This window comes from Lepisosteus platostomus, chromosome 5, assembly GCF_059453375.1.
Source record: "Lepisosteus platostomus isolate fLepPlt1 chromosome 5, fLepPlt1.hap1, whole genome shotgun sequence".
Taxonomy (NCBI): domain Eukaryota; kingdom Metazoa; phylum Chordata; class Actinopteri; order Semionotiformes; family Lepisosteidae; genus Lepisosteus; species Lepisosteus platostomus.
Window position 1 is genome coordinate 50,332,956 of NC_142615.1, and position 8,999 is coordinate 50,341,954.

The 8,999-nt window shown below is 41.3% G+C and overlaps 1 long non-coding RNA gene across 1 annotated transcript; it reads right to left on the bottom strand.

Moving 5' to 3' along the window:
- Positions 1 to 2,845: 2,845 nt before the first annotated feature.
- On the bottom strand, positions 2,846 to 8,741 carry LOC148668516 (uncharacterized). The gene is made up of 3 exons (XR_015937044.1): positions 8,637 to 8,741; positions 5,033 to 5,347; positions 2,846 to 3,154 (listed from the first exon to the last, which is right to left on the bottom strand). It is a non-coding gene; the product is annotated as an uncharacterized LOC148668516 (long non-coding RNA).
- Positions 8,742 to 8,999: the final 258 nt, after the last annotated feature.

Here is an 8,999-nt window from a genome sequence, read left to right on the forward strand (position 1 = left end):
ACATTTAAGAACTGCATGATAAGACTGACCACTAGTCTATATCAGTACTGATAGTACTGATGAGTCACCTCATCAGTAGGTTGACACAGCACATTTGTTATGTATCAGTTACGTTTAATGTTTTGTGCTTATGCATTGTGTTCTGATTTTGTTCTGAGACATTCTAAATAGTAATTAGAAATGAAAGCTCTAGCCAAATTGATAGGAAACGATTCCACAACCCTTACAAATAGTTAATTGCAATTGTGGGTGTAACCATTTGCCTTCCAAATTACACAATAAGTTAATTGATAATTGTTGATCTTTAATGATTTCAAAATAAAATTAGCTGCTCTTCTTTATCTCAATGCACAGATTCAGTCATCTTCAGGTTTTTGGTATGTTGTGGGAAAATTCTGCTAAGAGGTGTGATGGGTTAATTTTGTAGAATAGGTTGTTCACTGGGTTTTGGAAAGAGGGAGGGTCTTTAGAAGAGCTCTTTAAGGCTTTTTTTTTTCCCTTTGTTGCTTTTAAAGAGGGCAAGATGTCAGTTGATGTAGGAGTGAGAACTGTGATTCTCACTGAAGAGTGGAAAGAATGCCAAAGCAGTCAGACTGAGTTGATCTCTCAAAGAACGATTTTACAGAAGGATCTGGGTGTTTAGGTAGAGGAGGTGATTATTTTTATTCTGCCTGGCTGTAGTTTCACTTTTGTCTGCTTGCTCAGCCTGCTTTACTCAGACCTCCTGGCTCCGGGCCACTTCTACCAGTGCAATGCAACAGATAACACAGTAAAAATATTTTATTAAACTAATGAAAAACCTTCATACAGACCAAATGAATCCTACCTGAGCAGAGCAGTGACACTTCCTGTCCAGCACTACAGTTGACTGTCTGTGGAGAGCTGCAGTTCACCAAGTGAGACTCGTTACCAGAGCACTGAATACCTGTCAGACACAGAACACTCTCACTGTCCCATACAGAAAGGAGTTATAGACTTGAACTACACAGCACTGAACACCTGTCAGACACACAGCACTTCCACTGTCCCATACAGAGAGGAGTTATAGACTTGTACTACAGAGCACTGAATACCTGTCAGACACACAGCACTGTCACTGTCCCATACAGAGAGGAGTTATAGACTTGTACTACAGAGCACTGAATACCTGTCAGACACACAGCACTGTCCCCTGTCTCATACACAGAGGAGTTGTAAATTTGCACCACTGAGCCACAGCCCAGCTGTCTGCAGACCACAGATGCCTCTCTGTAGCCCCAGGAGTGCTGGAGAAGTCTCCCCCAGGTCCTGTTGTAGTGAACTTCCAACTGACCATCACAATGACTCTCTCCTCCTGACAGCCGGACTCCACCGTCTAGAGCTGACAGGGAGGAACCTATAAAAAAATGAATGATCATCAAGTTTTATTGTCAGACATCAGGACCATAAACCAGGCCCACAGAGATGGAGAATTTATTTTGTCCAGGTGAAAGGATGGAAAATTTGTTCATACCTGACAGATTTCACCTACATCTTTCTGGTAAAATTAACCTTGATACATCCATGTGTTCAACCTCAAGAAGCATTGTTTTTAATAATCATTAATTGTTTTTCAACAAAATGTTTGAAAATCAAGTTTCCTTTATTTGGTGGCATTGTGGTGCAGTAGTTAACATTACTGCCTCATAGCAGTAATGATCTACATGTTGTTTTTCTGTTTCCACAGTCCAGAATTATTCTGACAGGCTAATTAGATTTTGGGATAACTGGTCCAAGAATAAAAGTGTGTTTGTGTCTGTGTGTTCACTGCAATGGTATCCCACCCAGGGAGTATTTCACCTTTCTCCTCTTGCTTGCTAGGATAGGCTCCAGCTCCCCCATGACCCTAAATTGGATGGATGGAATTTGAATTTGAAGGACAATTTTTCATTAGGATCCAACAGATTGATGGAAGTGGAGCATCCGCAATGTGTCAAAATTGTGTTTACATTCTGCATGCAATGGCTGCATGCCCATTTTTTTTGTAGTTTACATCTCTAATTATCAAGTGTGTTGGTTCTCACCAGAGCAGATGACTCCTGCGTCCTGTCCATGAGAGCACCCTGCTCTCCCCCATGAAGAGACAGCGCAGTGTGAGAGACGGCTCTCATTGCCCCGGCACTCAAACACATCAGCCCTTACTGGTCCACTGCCCTGTCCAAACCAGGCCTGTCCTGGCGCTGCTACAGCCTTCCCACAGCCCAGCTGCTGGCAGAGAACACTGGCATCTCTCAGGTCCCAGTACAGGTCACACACTGTCCCCCATTTACTGTCGTGCTGCAGCTCCACTCGGCCAGAGCAGGAGTCCGAGCTGTTCGCCAGTCTGAACCCTGTGTATCCTGCACACAGTATAGGGGAGAGAGTAGCGTCACAGCAAATTGAGCTTCATGCAATTTCCAGCAATAACCCCTCAACCTAGTACCTCTGATCAATGGGGCTCTACAGCTCTTCACTGATTAAACCCACAATACTGACTCAGACAGTAATCAATGGGACTTGGGCAGCTCTTTACTGCTGTATGATGTTAGGAGCAGAACAGAACATGACCAAGTTATATTTGCTTTGTTTTCTTTCATGCTTGAAGAAAACAAAAATGGATGAGACACTGATAGTCCCTGTATCCAAGGGCACAGGGCTGCTGCCCCTGCTGTATTGACATTGAGTGAGGGGAGGGGCTATAGACCAAAGACTGCTGGGAATGACAGGCTGCTTTGAGCAGGTGACTGGAGAGAGTTGAGGGTTTTCTCTCTCCTAAACTTCTGATCATTTCATTCAGGAACAACGTTACAAAAATAAATTAAATCAATTATCCTGCTCTTACCAAAACACTTCAGTCCCACGTCGTTCTCGTGGGTGCAGTTCTGTGATTTTGTGGATGACTTTGGACAGGAGAAAATCTGAGATTCATTGCCCTGGCAATGGAGCTCCTCTGTCCAGACCTGTCCCTCTGCCCTTCCAAAATGAGCCCCTTTCAACAACTGTGAGGGAACCCCACACTCCAGTTCTCGACAGACAACTTCTGCATCCTGCCAGTTGAAGTCAGAGTCACACACTGAGCCCCAGGTCTCTCCGTGCTGTACTTCCACTCTCCCAGAGCAGAGATCACTTCCTCCAACCAGTATGACCCCTTGATGAGCTGGAATATTAGAACGATAACAGAGATCACTAGCGGAGAGACCCTTTGACAATCCACATTGTAGAGGAGTTGGGAGCCACAAATCCTATACTGAAGCTAGGAGAAACTTGAAGCCGGGCAAAATCAGGTATGCGATGTAAAACACAAGGGCCAGAGCTGCAGGAAACCCTGAGAGCTGACCTGGATATCTGAGATGGGTGAGGAGGAATCTGGGGGCTGCTGAATACTGGTTTTGAATATCAAGCAGGAGAAAACATATAAAAAAGGGAAAATGATTCACAATTTGCAACTGGAATCCATTAAGCTGTTTTAGAAGCCCCTCCAAACTGGAGCTATGGTTATGGAACATCAGGACTGACACAGCCTGGCACTGCTGGAGCAGGACTGTCTGACCTGGGCACTGGCAGACACTCTGGACAAGACCAGGACTGTCACAGCCTGGCACTGGTGGAGCAGGACTGTCTGATCTGAGCACTGACAGACACTCTGGATAAGACCAAGGTAGTGCTTCTCCTCATGATATCAGATCACAGAAAAACACTCACTGTCATGGAGTTCAGCTTTATTTACACACACCTGGGTTTTGTCACGGAAGCCAGGTTGGTCTCCCATGGAAGGTGGTGTTTAGACACTATGCAAGGCAGCGATTCCGGAAAAAGGACCATAGACAGTGTTCAGGGAAGACACACAGGATTTATTGGTACTCACAGTACCAAAACTGAGTGCCAAAGGCAGGAAGGAGTAAACGTAAATAGGGAAACTAAAACAAGGCACACCCGGAAATAATGCAGGTAATTAAAAAAGGCTAACATGAGGAAGTTTGAGCACCCTTTGAAGGTGAACGTGACAGGTTTTAGTCTCAGCTCCTGGCTACAGTGCATAAATACATGACCATCAGTGCCTTAAAGAGGTCTTTAAAGGCTCTTTAGAAAGAACTAGTCTTTCAAACTTTAATTCCTCATACTGAGGAACTAAGACGTAAGAGGTCCAGTTTTGAATTGTAAACCTGAAATCATTTAATTAGCTGAACAAACTAAGAGAACTGGTCTAATTCATCTCTATTGATAGGCAATGCTGTTTTGAGAGCTCATCTAGAGCTCAATAGCATTAAAAACCAACTAAAACTGATCAGATCCACTGGCACCTACCACCAAAATACCATTAGAACACACCTGAAACTAATCAGATCCACTGTCACCTTTCATTCCACAGCACACTGGAACCACAACAGACTCTTACCTCATTGGTATTAAAACAGTAAAGACACAGTGAATTAGATACAGACTCAACTGGCTGTTTAAAACGTCCGACACTGAAGGTCCTGGACAGACAAGATGAGCTACAGGTTCAGAGAGACAGAGAGAGACAAACTTCCTGTGTCCTATTGTATTAACACATGAATGAGAAAGTTTCCTCAAACTAATGAGGCATGTGCATGAACTTCAGAGATGTCGATAGAAAATAAGATAGCAATTCCACTGGGAGATAGTATAATTGATGCCACATCAGTGGGTCATCAGTGAGGTAAAATGGTGTATATACAGATTTGTTCCTGGTTGTATCTGTGTTCATGAAGGTGGGAATCTAATTTCCATAAAGGTCTCTCCCACAAAGATTTCTCCCTTGGAAACACCAGCTTCTTGGTTTGAAATTGTCACCAAACAGTTGTCCTTTTAGAACTGGTCGGGTGACTGACAGCTTTTTTGGAAAAATCAGAACCTGAAACTACTGCCCTAACAAAATACAAAAATAATACTTCTTGTAGACAATATCCTAGTGTGTTCTAGTTTAGGATGATAGAAAATAGGGAAACAGATGAATACATTTGGTATCATAATTAACACATATTTGGAATTAAATTAATGTACACTATCTTACCAGAGCAGATTACACCAGCATCCTCATGATGGCCACAGTCTTCTATTCTCCAACCTGCTGATCTACAGTCCCTGAGTGCTGACTCCTGCCCGGTGCAGGAAACATCATCCAGCCAGGTTGGTTCAGATCCTGGTCCAAAGTGAGCCCTTTGTGGTGCTGAAACAGCAGATCCACAGCCCAGCTGTCTACACACCACTGCAGCATCATCAAGATCCCATTCATCATCACACACTGTCCCCCACTGTTCCTCATGATAAATCTCCACTCTCCCCTCACAGGGACTGGCACCATTCACCAGCCTCACATCAACACTGCCTGCAGAAAGAGAAACAATATACATTTATACATTTATACACATATACAATCTACATTTATAACGTACATACTTACAACCATGTCTACAGGATATTTTATATTTACACCTATTAGAATCACACCTGGTAATTGTATTTTAATTTTGTTTTTCCTGTTTGACTTGACTGTGTGAGTCTAACAGCACAGTGACTGTGTGTGAGTGTCACGATCGCCATCCCTCCTCTAGAGGATGCTCTGACCCTTTTGTGTTTAGTTTCATTATTATGTACACCTGTCCCTGGTTTCCCCCTAATTATTTAAACACCCCGAAGCTCAGGGTTCTGCATTGGAAGATGGACAGCCAGAGGCCCGCCTAGCATCAAGTAGCCCCACGTCCGCAGCTTGAGGGCATAGGCTTCAGAACGGTGTCCTGACCAGCTGAGTCTGGCTCAGAGTGCCTGGCCTCGTTATCTTGTTTTTAACTTTCTTGTTCCTGATTCCGTTCCTGGTTTTAATTGTCAGTCTTGGATGGATCTCCCGGCACTTGGACCCTGGACTACGCCCTAGTTTCCAGTTTGGACTTCCCTCATTTGGACTTGGTTGCCTACGCTTCCCCCATGCACCTGGATCACTGTCGTCACTGCACCCTGTTGGTCATCCCGTCCTTCCGTCACTGTGTTTTCCCTGTATCCCTGTAGAATCTTCTGGATAATACCATCTGCATAGGGTTCTTAATTACATGCTTCACGGGAGTCAGGACTGGCTCCCATTACAGTGAGACACTGGCGAGTCTAGCAGGACAGTGACTCTCTGTATTTACACACTTATGAATCTCTGTAAAAGTGTTGTATTTGAAAGTGTGATTTATATGGAAGCCTGTTTCCGCCAGGGAGTAAAAAAAAAATGCGCTATGGTATCTCGCAGTTTCGACTCTAGATCTCAACATTATGACTTTAAATCTCGAAATTGTGACTTAAAATCTCATAATTACGACTTCATATCTCACTATTGCGACTTAAAATACTGTGCTTCAGAGTTCATTTCTCGTATTCACGACTTGATATCTCACAATTTTGACATCATTTCTGGCACCAACAATGAACTTATGTAGGCCAGGTTGCTCATCTGACAAAAGAGGCCCACTTCTCCATCCGAGTCCAATGAAAGCCTCCCTGGCGGAAATAGTCTTCCATAAAAATTACTGTAGACCTACAGTAATTGACAAGACAAGTCTTCAGGCCTATAGATCCTGTACGATTTATGAATATAGTGTAATGGAACAGCCAACATACAGGTTGTACAAGCCAGTTGCTGTGTGGTGACGGCACTGCCCTCCCCTGTGCATAACAGCAATGTTGGCCACCAGGGCTAAAATAGGTCTTTTTTAGCTCAGCTGGCAAGACCCTTGTTGAGCAATGCCGGAGACCTGGGTTTGAGTCCATGGGGTCACTAGGGAACTAGCGTAGGAGCAGTGAGGGCACAAGCCCTAGAACCCAAAAGGATAGACAATGAAATGTGGGTTATTTCTGTGTTGCAATTGTGAGATATGAAGCCGTAATTAAGAGAAATAAAGAATTTGTTTTGCTCTTGAAACATTAAATATATAAAAAATGTATTTTTTTAGATTTGACCATTAAAAATCTTAATAGATGCTTGATTCACAGATTGAATTATATTTATTTCAAATCATATTTAACATGATAATTTTAATAAATATCCATAAAGCGGAATTTAAATGAGAACAAAAAAAGTCTTAAAATTCTCCTTAGTGCAGTGTCACTGATGTGGACAGTGGCTGTTCAGTGGGCTTTGATTTGTGTTCCTGTATTTTTACTGGGACATATGGTCACTACAGTGGACAGTGAGTGAATTGACTGTGTCATTGTGTTATTGGGAGTTGTGGTCCCTGCAGTGGACAGTGGCTGTAATTAGTGCGTGACTTCAGAGAGCTGGGACTTGTGTTTCTGGGAACTGGGTTGAGTGGCTGCCTAGGATTCCAATATTTTACTTTTTCAGTATTTTATATTTTTCAGTATTATATCTCGGTATAAGGAATAATTCACACTAATAACTTTCTATCATAATGGAACACGAGATCTTATAAACTCTTGATTTCACAGCAACTGAATCTTACACAGCTTAAAGACAGAATCCAGGTCTGTCTGAACACACAAGAGACATAATGGCTGCATTAAATTTCCAGTTTTATTTCTCTAGCATAAAACTTTAGTCTTTAATGACACATTTACTAGTTGTCTTTAGTTGAGCACAATAAAGCAATAAACAATCCAGGGTAAACATTTCTGAACCACCCTGTGTGATAATGAAACAATCAACAGGCTAAATATTTCTGAATCAGCCTGTATGCTATTATATAATTATGGAATCATTTTTCTAATTTCTCACATGTTCCAGCATATCCTCAAATTTATGCTAATATATGAATAATTTTATTATTATTAGTGTAACAGATTAGGATTTGTTAACAACTTTTTAAATAGAGTTTATATACTAATTTTTATATAATATCACAAATTATGAAGAGAGTGATAATGACCAGTATCTACTGTAGATGATTAACATGGTAACAAAAAAAAACACTTTTGACCCAGCCTGACATGTCTTATACAGCATAGTTTCTAAATACGTATAAAATTATGTATTAATAACATGTTAATTAACCAACAAGTATATTGGAGAGATGAGTGTAGTACATGTAGCATCCATGGTATAAATATAATTCATTCTGATTTATTTAATAAAATAACCATAGATTGAATTTGTTTAACTTGCAAACCCAGACAAAAATAATTTTAACAATTTTTGATAAATTCCCACAAAGCTTCATTTAAAATAAAATCTCTCAACCAGAGTACTCTTTGCTCCATTTCTATCGAAAACTATAACCCTATGATTAATTGTACATTAATGGACATGGAATTATAATTAATATAGGTGATTGTAAAAACTAAAATTGTTCTAAGAAATTATTTTTCCTGAGTTATAGAACCTGAATAAAATTAATAATATTAATAACTTTTTAAATAATTTAAATAATATTTTACTAATATTCTGTAGTGGATTCATGAAATACAAAGATCTCAAACTAAAACTATTCTAAGCAACTAATTATATTTCCTCACTCACAAACTCAGAAAAAAAGATATAATAAATTGTAATAATTTTTATTATTTTTTTATAATTACAATAACCTGCAAAGCTAATTGTTTTCTACCCACTTTTTTCTCCATTTCCATCTAAACTTTAATTTCAAAGGACAGGCTGAGACAGGAGAAAAGAGAACTCTTACTGGCTGAGCTGTGCAGCACCAGGACAGCGAGAGAGAAGATGGACAGGCAGATCTCCATTGTTATCAGGACAGAGTGCAGTTGAGACTCCAATCTTCACCCCTGAGCCCACAGGACAACTGAACTGCTGCTCTGCACACCAGACCCCCAGTAACAACACAGCCCCCTGCCCCGCCAATCACACACAGCACTGCCTTTTCAGACTGACAGCAGAAACCTCTCACACAGGCAGGACGGCCAATCAGACAGGGCCCTTTCAGTCTTCTCCATATATATCAGAGCCACATCACTATTTCCTCTACCTGAAGACACCCCCAGCAGTGCGGAAGAGAGGAGAGACAGGAGCAGCTCTGTGTCTCACTGGA